Source organism: Lissotriton helveticus, chromosome 10 (assembly GCF_964261635.1).
Source record: "Lissotriton helveticus chromosome 10, aLisHel1.1, whole genome shotgun sequence".
In the NCBI taxonomy this organism is placed as follows: Eukaryota; Metazoa; Chordata; class Amphibia; order Caudata; family Salamandridae; genus Lissotriton; species Lissotriton helveticus.
Window position 1 is genome coordinate 373290252 of NC_136071.1, and position 21451 is coordinate 373311702.

Consider the following 21451-nt stretch of genomic DNA (forward strand, 5'->3'; position numbering starts at 1 on the left):
TGTCGAGATAGATTCCTGAACAAAACATAAGGTTTCAAAATGAACAGGCCAGATCCAAGATACTCCCAGAGACAACATCCAAGGATAGTAACTACTTATAGTGTAGGGAAGCTATGCCTTGAATGGCTACAGACTTCTACACTCTCGGAGATTAAACAACACTTATCTTTACCTAAAGAAGGCAATGATTTGCGAGATTTCTTACTGGGACCTCGCAAACCACGTCAAAAACGTTTCCTATACGCCGGTATATACGCTGGGTACAATGAAGCTTGGAAAGTAACGCAAATGGAAACTGCAGAAAAGATACGAGAAATTGATTGTATTAATTTAGAGAAAAGTCTCTCTGTAGTGGACAATGGGTTAACGACTCTGTCCTCCAGAATTTATTCTTTGGACAACATTGTATCTTCTGCCATTGACATAATAGAGCAGGACTTGCTAATGCTACAACATGGCCAGTCCCAATTATGTTCTAACATGCAGTTAGGCTGGACGTTGCAAAATCTGCATTCAGGCTACGTACCTTGGCGTCTAATTTACACAACGTCATTGTTTTCTGTGTTCTCTTTGGCACACAAATGAGCAGACTATACGGTGCTGAACATTGAAAAACTGGAAAGGTTGGCATTGACAGTTTCTGAGAAACCTGTCACTGAGTGGATAATTCATGGCACCATAACAATACCGGTGACGATTTTCCAATTTCAGTATTGTCTACAGCATATACCAGCGGGCCTGTATGAAAGGTTGGGTAAAGAATACATTAAGTCAACCTGGACTTTATCTCGTTAGTGTGTCCTCCAGGGTTACTTGTTGTATGCAAGTACTGTATCCGAGGAGCAAGTCAGACAGAGGGACGGCGTTATGCCTTCACTGAATATCTCTTCTATACGGATTGATATTTTAAGCAGAATGAAAGCCATTCTTTTGCAAAGAACTGTGCCACTGACCTCGTCTAGAGAAATGTATGATCTGCAAGTCGCAAGGACTTTGGCAGAGATACATGCCCTATTATCAACAAATTGTCCTACGCATTTTTTAGAAATGTTGAGCCAAATCTTAAACATGTCTGATACCAGCGGAATAGCACATGTATTTAAGACAATTTTTTCGGGACTGTTAGCACCTTTTGAAGCAGTCCTCGGCATTTTTCCAAATTTCGTACACTCTGTGTTCGGCGGACTACCTCTCATCTTGGGACTCGTAGCTGGGATACTATTTTTATTTCTCCTGCTTCGATATGGCAAGTCCGGCAAACAACGACACCCAGATATCCATGGAAGAAGCCCTCCGTGCAATGAGGTATCGTGAGCGGATAACACAGATTCTTGACTTGGCTCGTTTAAGAGGCCTGAACACCACATGGTTTCTTTCATTCAGACAAATCTGGCAAGATTGCATCTTACCTGTTCTGCGATGCCTGCTTTGCGGAGAAGAATACGTGTTCGACATCAGTCTTACACTTCCATCAGTACTGCCATCGTATGTTAACGCTTTGCTGTAATGGCTCATTCATCGTGTTGTCCCCAACGGCTGCCATTTCTGATGACGGCCTTCATTGAGGTCTCGCCGGCGAGTTTAACTGCGGGTGAGATACGAGAAACTACAGGCATACAGGTAACATCGACTGCTGACGTTGCTAATGCTTCCCATGCTGACGGCAATGATCCACACCTATGCGCATTTGATCAGCTTGATCAAGTAGTTCCACTTTCGCCTACTAGGGTAGACGGCTTCTTTGCCAGCCTCGATGATCTGATGTTTTCTCCTGACTCTGAAAATAACTTTTGATAATATTGACACGGCGTTCCCTGAACTCTGCAATTCGTCCTTCATTTTTCAAAACAAACCCTCCGGCTTACAAACTTTTCTACGAATGCAACTTTTGAACTTTCTCCAAAATTAGAAATATTTTTTTTTTGGGCACAGAGTATTCTGCTTAAAGTAGAACAATTCATAGAGAACAAGATTTCTTTATAGAACTTCCTACTGACAATATTTTGGCCTAGCCATCGTAACGCAATGATTTCAAATATTATGCTATGGAATGGTCTCGATTTGATTTTGATTTTCTGTACAGACTTAAGAGACGTTTCATGAATGTATATTTTCGTTTTGCTTTGTGAATATTTGAAGGTATGCTTTCTTCTTAGCTCATACAGTGTACTTTCACTTTTGTTTTTTCATGTAAACAAGCCTTTTCAAATGCAAATTTTTATTTTGGGTGGGATTGTGTACACTTACTTTAGATTTGATCAGTGCTTATAGGTCTATTCTTATTGAACTTAAGATCGTGGACTGGGTGTTGTAAACGAATCTAAGACCCTAGTGTGACTTTTCCCGATTCATGCCCTTACATAGGTATACATTACCCTATCCTTATATAGGCATAGAAATCATTACCATATTTGGCCTGAGCCTTACAGACCAAATACGGCAAGGCTACTTCCACTAAGTTCAGAGAATTCACAACGATTTCTTGGAAAAACCCGCCTTCAGCAGCTAGGATCTTCCCCCTGCTTGAATATTAAGTTATCCAAGAAATCCTGGAGTTTTCTGGGAATTGAACCTTTGAGTGACGTTATTAAGTCCAATCATGCGTCAAACTCGGCACCTTCATGGTATAAATATGCCTACATTTGCCCAAACTAACACACGGTGGTTCTTGGAGCAGATCGACTAACTACTTGCCCGACGCCCTGCAGGAGCAAGTGCCGAAGGAAGCCGACCCTCCAGCAGACGCACTGAGAGACGCTGTTTCTTCTCTTGCAGAGAAATCCAGCTCCAGTTTTTCCAGCTTACCCTTGCGGGTATCTGGGAGATCGAGTCCTGAGAGAGAAATACAAGACCTCCTTAATTCTAAACCAAGGTACGGAGCTGATTAGACCCTTAGAGAATTCTTGATTAGACTCTTGGCAAATTCTAGGCAAAAAATACTAAACTTAAAAGTACTCCGAAACTTATTTCTTCCCTTGTGCTAGGCTTAGGTCAAGTACATCGGGGTAGGTGTATTTTAGAAGCACCAGTTGAGTACATTTGGCCATCTCTTTTATAAACTAATGGCTTAGAAACCATATCATGCTTTTACAGTACTACTTTATAATACTGTTTGTATTATATGCCTTGTACTTTATAACCAGAATTACTATTGTAGCAGTACATTTCTCATGCTTGAGATAGAAGACTGTTCAATAAATACCTTTTATTGAAAACGCCAATCTCTCTAATTTCCCAGCAACTCTGGTGAAACTAAGTATACACGATTGACTGAGTAAAATAGTTATCTATTGTTTCCACGACCCTGAAGATTGATTTCTTATTCTTGGGAAACAAAGTTGTCATGTTATATGGTTGTCAGAAACTAATCCCTTCTTATACTTTCGAGAAAGTGTCTAGTGATCTCTGAGCTAGCTGGCACACACATAATTATGTCTAATATATTCGGCAGAGACCTAGTTGACCTTAGCCCTACGTCTAACCTGCAGTATATATTATTCCAATGCGCAGAGCCTATTGGGAATATAGGAACTACACTACAGCACTACAGCAGGGCCAGCAGTGACATCATAATATGGCCTGGGGGACACTGCCGGCTCGGTGATCTTCTTGGGAATGCCGCCACTGCAGTTTGGCGGTAAGACCACCAAACTCATAATCAGGCCTATATTGCCTAAAGTTCCAGAACACATCACAGGCCAGCTACCATCTATAGGCGCAGAATTCCTCCAAAACTCTTTTCACCATTGTGAAGGATTTTGTGAATCCTCCTGCCATGAAAACCCAATGCGTTCCTACTCAAGACCTGTGTAACGGACTTTCTGACTTTTTTCAGAATAAAATCATTAAACTTTCTTCCTCCTTTGATAGCGCCCCACCTAACCACCATTCTGATGTTCCATATTCCTCTCACTGCTCTTTCAACTCTTTTAGTGAGTTAACCCCTGACTTAGCGCTGTCGCTGTTGTATAAAGTCAAGTCTGGTTCACCTTTAGACCCTGTCCCTGCTAAAGTAATGGGCAATCTCGCCCCTGTTTTAATCAAACCCCTCCTCTCCATCTGGAACTCCTCCTTGACCCGCGGAAAATTTCCCTTAGTGTGGAAACAGGCTAGGCTACTTCCCATTCTGAAAAAACCCGACGCTGACCTTCCACAATTTTTCAATTACCGACCCATATCGCTCCTACCTAAACCTGCCAAGGTACTGGAGAAAGTGGTCCAGAAACAACTGGCTCAGTATCTTGAAACAAATCAGCTGCTGCACGATTCTCAGTCCGGTTTTAGAACCGGCTACAGCACCGAAACGGCGCTGTTGGAAGTGTCCGAGATTATCAGGGAATCAGTGGATAGGGGCGAGGAGGCCATGTTGGTCCTCCTCGACCTATCCGCTGCATTTGACACTGTATCCCACAACATACTTACAGCCCGTCTACAACAGCTGGGGATCGGTGGTACAGTCCTGGCATGGACTAAATCTTTTCTGTCCAGACGGTCTCAGAGGGTTCTGATGTATCCATTTGAATCAGAGGATAAACCCCTCTTGTGCGGTGTGCCCCAGGGCTCCGCCTTAAGCCCATTATTGTTTAACGCTTATTTGGCCCCGCTTGCCAAGGTAGTAGAGTCTTGGGGGGTCAGGGTGGTCTCATATGCTGATGATACTCAGCTCGTTTTTTCATTCAGAGACCATTCCGACTCCCTCTTTACCAACTTCAGAAACTGCCTTGGCAATATCTGCGCTTGGATGTCTGCCAATCACCTTGCCCTAAACACCGACAAAACTGAGGTTCTTTTTTTTAGCCAGAAATCGACACCCCCTGCAACACTATGGTGGCCTACTGTCCTGAACCCTCCACCCATACCAGTGCAGTCCGCCCGCAACCTTGGCTTCATATTTGACAACACCTTGTTCTGTAAAACCCAGGTCAATAAAGTGGCAGGGGCCTGTTTCAATAAGCTGCGTATGATTAGGAAGATTTTTCCCTACCTCCCCCAAACATCGCGCAAAACGGTTGTCCAGGCACTTGTCACGGCACATCTTGATTATGCCAATAGCTTATATGCCGGTGCCCCCCAATATCTTATAGACCGTTTGCAAATCATTCAGAACGCTGCAGCAAGGCTCATTGGAAATATCCCTGCCCGCAATTCGGTTAGAGCATATCGGGATGAGCTACACTGGCTTCCCATAGCCCGACGCATTGATTTTAAAACCTTGATCCTTGCTTTTCGGGCAATTCATGGAATTGGCCCGGCCTATCTGAGCAAACGACTCAAGATATCATCTTCTGTAAGACATCTGAGATCTAACAGCCTTCGTTTATTGAACGTCCCCAGATTCAGGCTTACCCGATGTGGCGGTAGAACTTTTACCGTCACAGCTGCCAGGCTCTGGAACAGCCTACCTCTTGACCTTAGGTTCATTGAATCTGAGCCAGTCTTCCGACGCAAACTAAAAACCTGGCTGTTTACTAAACGCTAATTAAAGCTTCTGCATCCTTTGATTTCTCCTTTCAGATGGACTTGAACTAGGCAACCCTCTCTGGTGATATTCCTGTAATCTTAGCGCCGGGACACCTCCGCTGGAGGTAGCCGTGCGCTCTACAAGCTTCTAAATAAATAAATAAATAAATATATCCACTTTAAATTGTTTAATAGTAAAAACTAAAAAGGTCACCAGTGAAACTATTCCTGCACCTCGAAGATACCAAGACACAGAAATACCTGTATATTTAACAATGACACACGATGAGGAACCTTTCCTTTTATATAACATCCTAATCTATGGAAGACAAATCCTAATAGTCTCAACAGCAAATTACTTACTAAAACTAAGCAATTGTCATACCTGGATGATGGATGGGGCGTTCAAAATGTGTACCAAACCATTCACTCAGATATACACCATCCATGGTGAATATCAAAACACAAATATTCCTTTTACGTATGCCCTACTACTAAGTAAGTAAAGCAGCAGGCTCTTAAACCACATTAAATATAAAACAAATAACCCCCCAAAAATAATCAAATAAATTGAACAAGCCATGATTCAAACCATTTAAAAAATATTTCCCCACACAGCCATACGCGGCTGTTACTATCATGTCATTCATAGAATTTAGACACAATTCCAACAATCTGCACTAACTTGGCTACTTGTAGTATACTCCACATTCAAAAATAAGTATTCTCCCGGAAGACGTTCAATTGAGTATTGCACGCTTCGCAAAGGGCGGTTCACAAATGCTTTAAAGCTCCACGTCTTAGAGCTATTGACGTTCTTCAAAAATACGGTGTACGCTGTGATATGCAACACTTAGCCCTCGGTGGGTTGAGAGACTCGGCGTCCTACGGGGGCCTTTTGAGGAGTAACTAGTTACACTTAGGGGCCCATTATGATGTCGGGCGGATTGCCTCCACCAGGCTGGCGGTGGCCACCGCCGGCCTGGCGAAGCAATGCGCCCGACACCAATGCCTGGATCCCCCCACCATATTAGGCTGGTGGGGGGGACAGCGGCAGACGGAAAGACCGTCCGCCGCTTTACCGCCGCGGTCGCCTTGCGACCGTGGAGGTAATGGAATAATATGGTGCCGGTGTCCAATGGACACCGCCAGCCATATTGCGATGGCTAAATTTAGGGGCCTTTCCGCGGCGGCAATGCCGCCACGGAAAGGCAGGCGGTGATGGCTGCGGGGGCCCCCTACGGGGCCCCCAGGTGATGCCAGTGTTGGGGGTGTACATGGGGGGTACCTATGGTACGCCCCACATTTGCATAAGCAAAGCGGCAGGCACTGCGCGGTGCCTGCCGCTTTGCATATGCAAATGCGTGCTGAAATGTTTATCATTGTGGCGGGCGGTGCTGAGTGCACCGCCCGCCACAATGATAAACATGTAGGATGTGCCCGCCACTGTGGCGGGCACATTCTAATTCCCCCTACGGGACCCTCAACCTTATGGCGGGCGGTCCCATTCTCCGTTAGGGTGGCGGGCGGACGGTCCGCCATCCTAATGTGCCCCTAAGTGTTGCATATCACAGCGTACACTGACTTTTTGAAGAACGTCCATAGCTCTAAGACGTGGAGCTTTTAAGCATTTGTGAACCATCCTTTGCGAAGCGTGCAATACTCAATTGAACGTCTTCCGGGAGAATACTTATTTTTGACGGATGGGATACCTTTATGAAAAGCTTTTATCATATTGACCTGGTATATCGGAGATCACCACTACACTGGTGGACTCAGTTCTATGCCCTGAGGAAGCCCTATTTAGGTGAAACGCTTTGGCTGTACTGTGGCTGTTGAGCTTGATCATCTTGCATCAAGAACATTTTAAGGATGTATTAAAGAGATTGTTTTTTGGCATCAATGAAGGACCCTTTTGTGCTAAAGCATTTTGAAAAACATTTGCTTTGTTGCCTCTCTATGTGCTTGTTTCCGGCCTCCTGTTGGGGTACTGGTTGGATCCTTATTCCTACAATGGGGGCGGTTTCAATGCAGGGTTTAGTATGTCCTGTTCCCTCTACATGGTGGTCCGACTGCCATGCTAAGGCAGACAGAAAGGGACTTTGGGGGCCCCTAGTCAGGCCCTGTCCCATTTGGGACTCCATTGTGGGGTCAGAGGGACATGTGGTGCTCTCTCAAACATCCATGCACTGTGTGGCAGGCACCACATGGTGCCTGGAACACAGTACATGGATGTTGGGAAAAATTCAGTTTTCTATGTTGGTTTGCGCTGCGGCCCTTTCCAGGCACATTTGCAACCGCCTGCAAGGCGGTCATATTGTAACTGGGCTGTCTGAAACTCCAACTCCTGGTCAGATGGTCCCTGTACCATTACTATGGTGGTTGCAAACTTGTCTGACTGCAATGGTTATGAAACCTTAACAGTTACAAAAAAAACACAAGCTACAATATGACTAACTTTTAGACCTTCTCCGTTCAGCTCCCTACCCTCAAAACCCATAAATAAAACTTTTAGAAAGACTTCCCTGTTCCAGCGAATAGCAGCACCTTACCATGACCTGGATCCCGGAAAATAGACTAAAATGATACAAATAGACAACAAAATAGAAGGTTGTAGTAAAAACATTGGCTGCTAAATTAAAGTTTATAAAAAAGACTATATCGTCATAGAAACAAATCGGAAAAAATGTGTAAAGGCTGAGTAAATGTATAAAAAAATGTAAAAGTATTTATCATGTAAAACTTGTCAAACTATGCTGTAAAATAAATAACAAAAATTGTAATGTAAAAATTAAATTATAGTATAAAAATATACAATCATTTAAAATATACTTTAATATTTTATGTTAAAATGATGTTGAGACTATGTATATAAAACAATGTAATACATGTTTAAAAAAACATGCAAGACAAAGGATAAATAAGTGGAAAATGTTTGCCATACAAAACTGTTTAAATATTATTTACAATTTTCAAGTCATACCAAAAATGTATCACAAAATGTTTCATTTATTGATCTATATATCCATGTTTTTTTTTTAGGTTCATATATACATGTCTAGGAATATAAAATTATAAAACAACATAAACCCAAAAAGAAAGATGTGTTGCATGTCTTTATTCTATAAAAAGATGTGATTAATATTATTATTTATCGCAAACATATAACTATTTTGTATTATATTTCTAAACTCCAACAATTCTACTTAACACAGACTATCTCTACTAGATACAAATATATGATTTCACAGTAATATTATAAAATGCAACAATCGTACTCCAATGTAGACCATTTATTTTTAAGGTGCTGGACACCAAACGGATGATATTCACTATACTCATTCCAATCTATACCAATTTGGGGAAGGTGTTGGACACTAAAGGAGTTGGATTTACCAACCCCAACCAATCTATATCAAATTGGGGATGTGTTGGACACTAAAAGAGTGACATTTACTCTTCCCAATCCAGTGCATACCATTTTGGGGAATGTGGTGGGCACTAAAGGGGTTATATTTACTATTCCCATTTGTGAGTATGCCATTTTGGAGAAAGTGTTGGACACTGAAGGGGATTTATTTACTGTTCCGAATCCAATCTAAAGAAATTTGGAGAAAGTGTTGGACACTACAGGGGTGTCATATACTAGTCCCACTCCAATCTATAGGCATTTGAGAAAGGTATTGTACACTAAAAGAGTGACATTTACTATTTCCACTCTAATTTAAACCCATTTAGGGACATTGTTACACAATAAAGGGGTGGCATCTACTATACACACGTCAATCTATATCAATTTGGAGAAAGTCTTGGATAGTAAAGGAATGAAATTTACCATTCCCACTCTAAACTAAGCCAATAATGGTTGTGTTTTATGCAAAAGGGATACAATTTACTATTTTCACTGCAATCTAAAACATTTTATGAAAGGTGTTACAGACTAGAAATTTTAGATACACAATCATTACTCTATACTCAAATATAATTTTTCAACAAAAGTTTACTAAAAGAAGACACTAACAAGAACATCAAATCTATGTATTCATATATAAACATTAACAAATAAAATATTTTATCACAATTAATAACCATTATAATATTTTCAATATTTACTTCCATTTGTATACGTTAAACCCTAAAATAAAAAATAAAATCAGAACCCAAAATTAAAAATAATTAAGTAAACTATATAAAACCAAATGGTAAAATAAAAATGTATTAAAGGTAACAATGACATTTTAATTTTTCAATATAAATATATTTTTTTTAAATAGTAATTGTGAATATTTTTTCAAAGAATATATAATTCAGTTTTTATTTTAAAATTGTCAAATTAAATTACTTCAATAGTTTGATTTTCTATATTTTTTATTCAAAAATTTGTATTTAAATATGTACAATAAAATATATATTGTAAATCATTATACATTAATATTTAAAAACATTATTAATGTAACAAAGTAAATGCGAACATTTTACAATACTAATTAGCATAGCATTCAAATAATTTAAATTACACAAATATCCCTCACTTACAGCCTAAAAACCACACACCCTGCTGCTCCAAAACAGTAAATCCATTATTGTTTACATCAATACATATAAAAACACTAATTTCTAAATCGTCATTTTTTTAAACAATATTGAAAACAACACCTAAAGCTATATTTTTACCTACGATTTTGCTGTTGATTATATTTTGGACATCCGGATACACAATATTTTTATATCACAATAGTTTAAATTAGAACGTTGTCCAAACACCATTTCAAACAACCTGGAAGACTTACTGCTACTAGATACAAAACCCTGAAAGATACTTCACTGGCTGCATAAGTGCTCCATGTTTCTGCGTGATAATTAAAAGTTCACATCCATCTTTCTCATGACAACATAGGAAAAACATCATACTGTAATCAGGTTCCCGACTGTGAGCCAGATGATATTAACAGCAAATCATCTATGTATTGAACCAGGACTGAATTCCATGGTCATGTTAGACTCTCTAAATCTTTCTTCTGTATCTGGGAGAAAATGTTATGTTTCTCAGTAGACCACTGTAGGAGTCTACATCACATGAGAACATTGAAATACAAAAAGTAACTGTCAATCTTCATGTAATGAGATTGAGTAGACTGCTTGGCATAAGTCATGGCTGCATACCATTCTACTTCTGATAGAATCTGAAACAGTATTTGTGCTGGAATTAGAAGCTCCGGACAACAAGAACAAACAACTTTTTTTTTATTGTCCAGAGGTGTTGTATAATTCTACATTTGCCATTCTGCTTTTTGATTCCAATCACTGGAAAATTGCAAAGACTGCCAAGCACAGTGTGAAGAATTCTCTGCTCAAACATCTGTTCACTCCATTGCTCCATTCCTTTCTCTGCCTCTTTCGTACGTCTGCACTATCTAGTTCTAAGACATATTGCAGCTGTTTAACCTTAACTTGCAATGGTTCTGCTTTTTTAATCAATCCAATTCTTTGCCAGTGTAATCCCATACCTCGTTATTGACAGTATGTCTTAGATCCAGAGGAAAGCCCTACTTGGTTAAAACTGGATACAACTCCACAATAGTGCCTTTTGAATTTAAAAACAATGAAATGGAATCCTCATCTTGCATTTCAATCAGAACACCATCCAGTGAGCAATACATTACACAATTCATCTTGCAAGGGAGATCCCTTCCCAGCAAGTTCACAAGACTTGAACAACATCGTATAAACTGATGTTTGTTCTCTACTGGCACTGTTTTAACTAGCACATCTGTTGTAACCTGATTCATAATTTGTTTATTACTAATACCTACAACTTGGACTTCTCTTCCTGAGATGGGCAGGTGTGGTACTTTAACAGAATGAACTGTGTCCCATTTCAAATAAGAATGAAATGGAATGGCCATTAAGATCTCCATTAATACATAGGACCCTAGGATCTACCTCCGGGATTGCACCAAGAATGTAATCCACCTCCGCCTTCAGGCGCTATTGTTGTGCGCTTTTCCATAGTATTTTACTGTTACCCTGGATTACATGGCATTTTATTTCTCATGTTTGTTGTAGTACTTGGGCTGTTGGCATATGAAATTTTCTCGGTGTCTCCTGCTATTTAGCATATTTGGCATCAAATTATTTTTGGGATTTTACTGAAACTATTCCTAATCTGCCTACATCCCCTCCTCCAATGTCCAATTTCCTCACAAAAATGACATGCCTTTTTTCATTTTCGACATCTCAATATTTTCATTCATTTCATTACCCTTACTATGCATTGCTTGAATATTTCCATTCATTTTATGCTGCATGAAATTCATATTTGAACCCATTTAATTCCAGGCTCCATTTTCAAACTGTTTTGTCTGTGCAATCACTGGACCTGATTAACCAAGGTAAAGTTCACCCGAGAGCAGAAATTACGCCCCGAGTGGGGAGAGTTCGCCCCGAGTGGAGAAACTCTGCCCCAAATGCAGAAACTCCACAGTCATAAAGATACTACTCACAATTTACCTTTGTGAATGCTGGACAGTAGTAAACTTAGACTTTTGTTCTAATTTTACCTTTGTGAATTGGGCCCATTTTCTTTTCCTTTAATTTCTTTTGCCTTGTCCTAAAATAGTCACTACTATTCTTCACCAACTTCACTCGTGCATTCAAGGGAAGTCAAGCAACCCAGGTTAAACTTTCAAACCTGAAAAAGGAACACTTATTAGTTTAGAGTCTCTATAGATGTATAAGTGGTGCTCGTTGTACATACTTCAATATGGACAAATTATATCTTGAAATCTTGAATTGATGACAAATCTGGTAATCAACATTTCATGAATGCGTCCAACTTCAAATAAAGTTACAAATATGAATAGTACATCAGCACAAGAGAAATCAATCTACCAATTGCACCCACAGCCATCATCAAATATACGAACAACTCAACACAGAAACAAAAATTTATCTTTATGACCCTCACTTCAAAACATATGCAAATACTCAATGTCTCTCTGTTCTTACTTATACTCCAACTACTCCTCAGGAAAGCACAGTTCATACGGCTAGTCACTTCCTGGAGAATCCTACACTGTATAATTAGCAAATTTCCCCCAAACTCTTTTTCCTTCATCTTACGCATAAATGGTTCAAGAACTATGAAAAGCTCTTGGGGACTGCTTAAAGAGGATGTGCTCTTAAACAAACCATTGTCTGTCACCAAAACTTTGTGGGAGCTGAACCTCATACATTTTCACATGAACCCCAATATACACCTTTGGCAGTTCAGTCTGCAACTTTTCCCACTGATTGTGAAGCAAGAGAACCCCCTCCACCTTCGAGCCAACAAATCTAGAAAAATAAATACATTTAGCAGAGTAAAGCCATTTTTGAGAGCAGGAACTGTGGGCCTGATTAGGATGGCGGTCGGACTTTCGTCCGACCTCCATCCTATGGGAGTTGGGCCCACCCAACAGGCTGCGTGTGGTCCCGACATAGGCATTAGGATGCAACTGCCACCATGGCACAGGTCAAAAACACTACACATATCCCTGCACTACATGGCAGGCACCATGCGGTGCCTGGTGCCTGCCACATGGTACAGGGATATGTAAGGGGCACCATAGGTATCCCCCAACCCCCACAGCTGAGGGCCAGGAGGAAAGCAGGCCCCCAATATCCCTTAATGCATGTGTCAGGATTCCAGTACCCCTTGGGAGGGTACTGACGGTACAGCTGACTGGTGGAGTATACCTCACACAATGGATCCTCTCCTCTCTTCACAGCCAGACGCCCTACTGGACTGGACTGTAATACGGAGCCCCACGCCTTCTTGGAAAACCTCTTTTTCCCAGCAGGGCTCCTTTATCTGGAAGCTGTCCTCCGAAGTCTCCACCCAAGGATTTTCCATCACTACGCCAGAACTAATGACAGAAGGGAGCCACCCAACATCGAGGAGGAGAGCCATAAACCAAGAAGACGCGTTGAAGAGCTACCTCTCCACGCCGCAAGGAAAAAGCAGACATCAGAGGAGGGAACGCCGCTCCTGTCAGCTAGAACTGACATAGCAGGAAAACTGGGAGAGCAAGGAGGCCAACAATACCGGGCTGTGCTCCACCACGCTATTGGAGGAGAATGGCTCACTCAGGTATGTGAGTGGTTCGCAGGGTGGGCCGGGAGGAGGGAGAAGGCCGGTGAGTAGTGGGCAGACCCGTCACGTTTTCTACCAACCTCAACCCCGCTCCCTGCACTACCTCACGTCCCTAGAGATGCTCTGAGACACCGAGTGACCCCTCACTCCCTTCCCCAAGGCAATAATCATACGTTAGCAATCACTGCACTGTTCCTTGTCTCCTTTTCTCTGAAGATACGGGAAAACCAGAAACAAAAAACCGAAAGAATAGAAAAAGAAGACCCACCGGGAACCTAAGACAAAGATTGTCCAAAGGATAAGAGGCATTATCCTTCTTTTGGACCTCTGAATTGTTATAAACACCGTGTGTATAAGGGAATAAAATATACCCAAACCAGAACCATTGTGGGACTTGATCTCTGTAAAACACCACAGTCTGCCAAACGGATGGTGGAAAGGGACATTGCAATCCCTATGGCGGTGCCTGGTAGGGGTTCTCTAGACACAAGAGGACTTCATCCCCCAACCAGTAGTGCGCAAGAGGCCTGTTTACAAATTGTGGAGAAAGGGGGCAGGGCCTTCAATTGACCTCTCAGCAATACTTACTGGAGGTAAATGGGCCCCCAAGGGCACTCAGCATCCAAGGGAAGTTTCCCCAACCTGTAGAACCACAGGAGGCTCCTGTGCAGAGTGGTTCAGAAAGAGGGCAGGGCCTTTGCGTCATCTCAGCAATCCAGCTATGGGGGACTTAAATATCGCAACAATAGGGGTTATTGGCCCTCAATGACCCTCAGCAGCCATGGGGAGTTCATCTCCCAATAAGTAATACCCAAGGAGGCCCATGTGTAGAGGGGTTGAGAAAGGGGTGGGCCTCTGATGTGGTCTAAGCAATCCTCTCGGCAAGCTAGTTTGTGACCTTTATTCTGCCTCTTTTTGCAAATTTCTAACCTTTATTTTGCCTCTTTCTATTGTTTCAGACCTTTATTCTGCCTCTATCTGCTCATTTATCACCTTTACTCTTCTTCTTGCCACTAGTTTCTGACCTCTATTTTGCATACATATATAAAAAAATATTTATTTTTCAGAAAGACACACATTCACTGGATGATGTCATCAGTGATGTCATCAGGGATGTGATTTAAGATGTCATCTGTGATGTCATGAGTGATGTCACTGACAATGTCATGAGTGATGTAATATGTGACGTCATTAGCAGTGCATTGCGGGCGCGCAAGTTATAGTAAGCTGAGCTAACTATAACGGAGGAATTTCAAAGGTTTTGTATGAGAGAAATGTTCAGCTAACTATAACGTGTGAAACCTATGGTTTTTTCAATGAATTTCTAAGGTTTTTTAAATGCTAATTCCTAACTATAACGTGTGTGAAATCTATGGTTTTTTCAATGAATTTGCAAGGTTTTTTAAATGCTAATTCCTAACTATAACGTGTGTGAAACCTATGGCTTTTTCAGTGAATTTCAAAGGTTTTGTAAATGATAATTTATACATTTATTAATTATTACGTCTTTCTTTTTATAATTTCTTATATTTTTAATATACATATTTATATTTATTTTATTTTTTATATATATTTCATATTCTTATTATAAAATAATAACTAAACTAAATTGCAAAGGAAATGTTGGATTAATAATTGCTTGACGTCGGTTGAAAGTATAACACAGCTCCACCAATGCTCTTGGGGCCCTATGCTCACAATGCTGTATCAATCCTTACACCTGCTTCAAGCATGTGCAAGGTTTTGATGCAGCATTAGCTCAAAAGTGACTGAATTAAATGTTATACATTTCACTCAGTCACTTTTAGGAGGCGTTGCTGCACCCCCTTCTGCACAGGAAAGCCTCTTCTGGCGCAGCGCTTTACAATGTAATACACCCTCCAGATGCGTCACATTGTTAGTAGCACACACCATGGCACATCTTTTGCACCACCGCTGTGTCACAAAAGTGACGCAACGCCTGTGTAAAAGAGGCATAAGGGGATCATAAATCCGCCCCTAACACATACAAATTCATACAGTCAAATCAAATCAAATCAAATCATCTTTATTCGGTTTTCAATTTGAAAAGCCATAAAAGTACATAAAAACACAATAAATATTAAAAACTGTTATTCATTCTGTACCAAAACATTTTTGTAAAAAATCCATTTTAAAAAAAAAAGGAAAACTCTTTCATCTTATTAAAGATTCAAACGGTGCCTAATACATAGTTTTAGATACTGTGCCACAGATTTTGTCATTAAGTTGTTTTCCAGAAATTGCAGCGCCAGGTAGGCAGGGCGACATCTACGAATGTTCATGACTTTTAGTAGTGGTAATATCCACCTCCTGCGTAATGGCGTATAAAATTTGCAAAAGAAAAGGACATGAATTGTAGACTGTGGCGATATTAGGTCGCAGGGACACGCTGGGGTGTTATGGGTCCAGACATTCTGAATGGGAAACAAAACCATATAATGGTATAAATTGAACCTGAAACGAGTAAGAAGAAGTTGTTCATATTGTGATAAGTCATACTGCAGATATGGTTGAATAGTTGGGACCAGCTGTATTAGTAGACATTGTTGAACTGATGGCTTTCCTATTTTGTTCAACAACCGTAGTTGAGATAGATGAGACAGACATAGTGTTTTTAGTTCTTTTTTTGATATGTCCGTTACTGACAGTGGGTCTTCAAAAAACCTTGGGAGACCAATGTCAGTAAAAAAAGATTTTACATATACCAGCCATTTTATCCTTGTCATGTTCTCTAGTTTCACGCAGTCTTGTATTATTGTTCTTGAGAGCTGGCATTCATCCGTTGCCCATATTCTGCGCCATAACATAATAGGCTGGATCTTAATGATGTCAGTTATATAGTCTACCCCAAGTTCGAGATGACATCCAAAAGTGGTGGTACTTTTTGGAACAGCTAGTAGGAATTTTAAAAAGGAGTTTTCAACTATTTGTATTTGTTCAACATTTGTTGTTCCCCAAACTCCTGCTCCGAAGGTGGCTGTACTAATGCATTTTGCATTATATATCTTGATCGTCTCCTGCGGGGGTCTTCTTCCCAAACGAAGAGAAAAGGCTTTTAGGGCGCCAACTGTTTTTATTCGGGCTAGCTTACGGGAATTAATTGCTGCTTTCCAGTTAAACGCATCGTCAATAGTAATGCCTAGATAAGGGTACGTGTTAGTTCTTTCAAGGGGCATGTCATCCACGTAGATTTTCTTCACTTTTTTCCCTTTACTACCAGCATGCATTACATAAGTTTTCTTTATATTGACTTTTAGATTTAGACTGGTCATAAATGTGCAGTAGTTGGTTAAAGCCCGCTGGACTGGTGTTCGTGCAAGAATTACCGCGTCGTCGGCATATAACGGTGCTGGAATCGGCCGACGACCGGCTTCTGGGAGATCTTTAACATCCTTTAAAATTGCAGTTTCAAGTCCATTAGTATAGAGCGTAAATAGGAAAGGGGCCAGCACGCACCCTTGTCTGACCCCCTTCTGAATTGGAAAGCTGTTAGTTAGTTGCCCTGATGTCCCAAATCTAACCTTTCCCGTGGCTCCGGTATACACTCTCGGAGAAAGTCTACTATGGGAGAGTCAATCCCCATTTGCAGCATTATTGACCAGAGCTTTGAATGTTCCACGCAGTCGAAGGCTGCTGTGAGGTCAACATATACCATGTGTAGGCAGGACTTTTTTGCTGTTACGTATTTTCCAGCCAGTAGTGTTAAATTCAGTACTTGGTCCACAGTACTCAGTCCCGCCTTAAACCCATATTGGAGGTCTGAAAGTACCCCTTGTTCTTTTGACCACTCCTGGAGTCGGTCAAGCAGTATGCGCCCTGCCATCTTCCCGACCGAGTCCAGGAGGGAAATGGGGCGATAGCAGGAGGGACAGTCTCTGTTACCTTTTTTAAAAATGGGAAAGAGAATCGATGAAGACCAAGAGTCGGGAAGATCAGTGTCCTTTGCTGCATTTAATACTTTGGTTAAAAGGGGAGACCAGAGATCTGGTAGAAGTTTGTAGAAGTCCATGGGGACAGAGTCTGGTCCTGGTGCCTTGCCAATTTTGGCAATCTTTAATGCTTTCATTGTTTCACTGATTGTAAAGTGTATTTCTATTGGGTATTTCACCGGTGGAAGAGGAGCCAGGAAGATTGAGTCTCTACTGTTGACCTCTCCGAAAACCCCTGAGAAATATTGCACCCAATGCTCCGCATTTATGGCGACGTCCAAATAAGGACCATCGTTGTTGTCAGTTAAAAAGGGGCTTTTAACTGTTTCCCAGAATAAAGTACTGTCTTTTAGAGTACTACTTTTTAAGAGTTGGGTCCAGAGACTGGCTTGTATCTCCTTTCTTCTTTGTTTGATCGCCTGCGTGTAAGTCTTCCTCAACTTGATTACCTCTTCTCTGTTTCTTTGTTTTCTTGTTAGGGCTTTCTTTAAATCAGAATAGGCTTTTGTACATTTTGTATTAAACCAACCTTTTTTTGAGGTTTTATTTTGTTTGTTAGGCCTGGTTAATTCGTCACTTATGGTTTTCACTATTATATTATAACTGATCATGATCTCTGTAGAAGTTGTAGATGGGTCTAAACATTTGTCAATTTCGTTTCTGCATGTTTTAATTATTCTTGCACTAACGGCTTCTTGATCTACTTTGCCCCATTTAAGGGTATATCCATTCAGTCTGCCCAATGTTATTGCTTCCTGCTGTAGCATACCAGAATAGGCCTTATCTGTTTTCTTTCGAGGATCTGGTTCTGAGTACGTTAGTTTAAGTGGAAAATGGTCACTGAGTACATTTTTATCCACGTTGAAGGACTTTATACGTGTGGCTTTGTCAATGGATACCAGGATATAGTCTATTAAGGTTTCAAAGCCTCTTCCATGGAAAGTTGAGGTGAATTGAGTTGCAGGCGTTTTTATCATGTTCGCGAACCCTATATCTAATTCGGACATAATAGCCTGCAATTTAATGCCTTCATCAGTGTGGGTAAAATGAGTTAAAGAGTTACCATGTTCGTCTATGATCCCGCAAATAGGGGTGTCGCTTTTATTACATATATGAAGATTGAAGTCTCCTCCCCAGAATATTGTGTGTGAGACTTTGGCATGTTTTGATTTTAGGTCGTTAATCTCAGCAGAAACTTCGTTTAAAACCTTTGACAGCTCAATTGGGGTCAAATTGTTGTAGAAGTTTATAAAAGTATAAACCTCTCGATTAATTCCTTGGATGTTTATGATTTGATAATTCTGATGGAGTAGTACAGGTGTTATTTCACGGCATGACCAGAGGTTGGAGATGTATGTAATTAATCCTCCTTTGCTTCTCCCTGAGTTTGATCTTATTGCTTGGGAGAAGTATGTTCTGTATCCCACAATATGGATTGGGTCGTTGAGCCAGGTCTCCTGAAGACAAATAATGTCGTTCGAGTCAATCAATTCTAAAAAGCTTTGTTCAGTGTGTTTAGTTGCTAGTCCCGCCACGTTCCAGAAAAGCAGTTTCCTGGCGACATGATTACTGACATCAGCGGATGGCATCGGCTCAACAGTGCTTTCTTCTCCTGATTGAATAAGGGAAGACTCCAAGTTCAAATTTGGCGCATTTAACTGCTCACTTGGGGCAGTTTGTAACTTAATCGAAGGGCTGGTTCTAGCTTTAAGAGGGCGTTGATTTTCTTGGGTCTGTTTTTCCGTCGTTTGAAAATTTGTCGTTTCTGTTTGTTTGCATGGCCTATTTTTTGGAATACAAGGGGTTTGAATAGATATCGTGCTCCTAGAGTGTTTATCTGATGTTTTTAAAACAACTTTGTTGTTAGACAGAGAGGTCGTAATGTAGTTCTGTGAGGATTGTCAATCGACCATGTCTAAGCAGCTATTGCTGTTAAAAGTTGGTATACCAGGCCATGGTTCCCTCTGAGGGAGTTGGTAAGGCCTCCTACCGTGGTTGTTCCAGTCGCCCCGGTCTTTATAGTCGTTGCCCCATTCTCCCTGATACCAGCTCTTTTGATTATTTCCGTGGCCCCAATCTCCCTGGTTTCCGCTTCTTTGTTCGTAATCAGACTGATTCCAAGACCAATTTGGGGGCCAGTTAGAGTCCTCAAAACGATGGCTTTGTTGAGGATAGAAAAAGGATAGACGTTTTACTTTTATTCCTCTGTTGTTTCCCGATGTGTCCCAAGAACAAATATAGTCCACCGCGCGGGGATTTTCAAGGTTGACAATTATACAATCACCGGGAATAGTTTTTGGTTGGTGGCCTATCCATGAGGCCCTTCTTACTGTAGTAATTCTAGTAACGTTGTTTGGATGATTTGGTCTGTTATTGTTCAGCCAGTGGCGGGTTTTATTTAATAAGGACCAAGTTGGTTCGTCTGTGTCATTGTTTAATTCTGGGACCCCTGTTAGAATGACTACAAATGGTGCTGCTTCCGGTGGAAGGTTTACTGTTTTTGGCCATCTTTTGCTAGGTCGGTCTGGTTTATTAGATTGCCTTTGTGTCTGTGCAGGACGAGGAGTGTTGGATGGAAGTGGTATGGATGGGGGTGGTGTGGATGGGGAATTTGCTGGGAGAGCATTTGTCACAGGGCCATTTACAGGGTGAGCATTCGCCAAAGGTTTGTTTTGTGAGTCCAAATCTTTATTAGGGGCTACTTGAGGAATCTTAGTGTTTACTGAGGGAATTAAATTATTTGATTTTTTCGCTGGTTCCCCAGGTTTTGCGATTGTACTGTTTATGATTGCCGTGTCAGTAGCTATTTGTGCTGGTTTGTCTGTAGACTTTGCGTTGCCTGGAATAACACTAAATCCAGGCGGGTTTAAGTGTTCTTTATTTCTTAGATTTGAAGTTGTTTTTGAAGTAGCAACTAATATGGCTACTTGCTTCTCTATGATTTCCAAGCTTTTTTGAATAGGTTGCAGCTGGTACTTAACTATTTCAGCAATTTCTTTTAATAGTGACGATTGTGTCATGTCGTAATTAGGATTTTTTATGGGAAAGGGAGCCACAGTTTTTATGTGGGTTCGCTTAAGGTTAACTCTGTCACTGTTGTCTTCGACGATGAGTACATCAGAATTAATGTTACTGTTAGATTCAGTAACTGGAGCGAGTATGCTATTATTTTGGTTTTGATCGTTGTTAAAGTCACTCGGTTTGGAGAGTGAGTCAGAATTTGACTTTGTTACAGCTGTATTTGTAAAGTTTTCTATGTAGGTTTCTTTATGATACGAAGGTTTAGGGATTGCTCCTTCCCTAATACCCCTTATTTCGTTCTGGGTGGGTTCATTTATTGTTAGCTGCGGGCTTCCAAAAATGTCAGGGGTTTACTCAAGACCCTGGGACAATTGTGAATTTGACAGTTGTGTAGATACTGATAGGTCTACGGTATTCGGCATGGCATGTATATCCACGTTTATTTCCAGATTGATACTATTTTGTGACGAGACATTAGGAGTTCTTGCCTGTGCCAGCATACCCATTGATGAGCGTCTTGCTTGATCTAGTTCGTAAGAAACTCGCCTATCTATCAGCATTACGGTTTGATTAATAGTTTGATTCACTATGGTGATAAATTGATCGATGGGGCCTACTGTACTTAACATATTTTGTTTCAAAGTTTTACTCCTTGAGCCTCTGGTGGTCATTATATACAATTGCTCCAATCAGGTGATCGAGTATACTGAGCTTGTGTTGTACACAAGGAGGATACCAGGTCACTAGGCTATTTATAAAGCAGGAGTTTACCTTATGTTGGGTCTTAGGGGGGTGGGCCCAGCCCAGTATTCTCCGGTCTGTGACGGGCTAGGACGGGCCCACCCTTGGCCCAGGCTTCGCCCAGCGTCCCGCGAGGGGGAGCAGT

The 21451-nt window shown here is 41.1% G+C and overlaps 1 protein-coding gene across 5 annotated transcripts in view; it reads right to left on the reverse strand.

Moving 5' to 3' along the window:
- Positions 1-21451, reverse strand: part of LOC144784029 (uncharacterized) — a 517674-nt gene that overhangs the window by 466605 nt on the left and 29618 nt on the right. For 2 of the 5 annotated variants that reach the window (XR_013601612.1, XM_078662732.1), the window contains exon 3: positions 12021-12151. The exons of the other annotated variants lie outside the window; for them this stretch is intronic. The gene's annotated coding sequence lies outside the window, so the exon portion shown is untranslated. The remainder of the gene's footprint in view (positions 1-12020; positions 12152-21451) is intronic. 5 annotated transcript variants of the gene reach the window in all.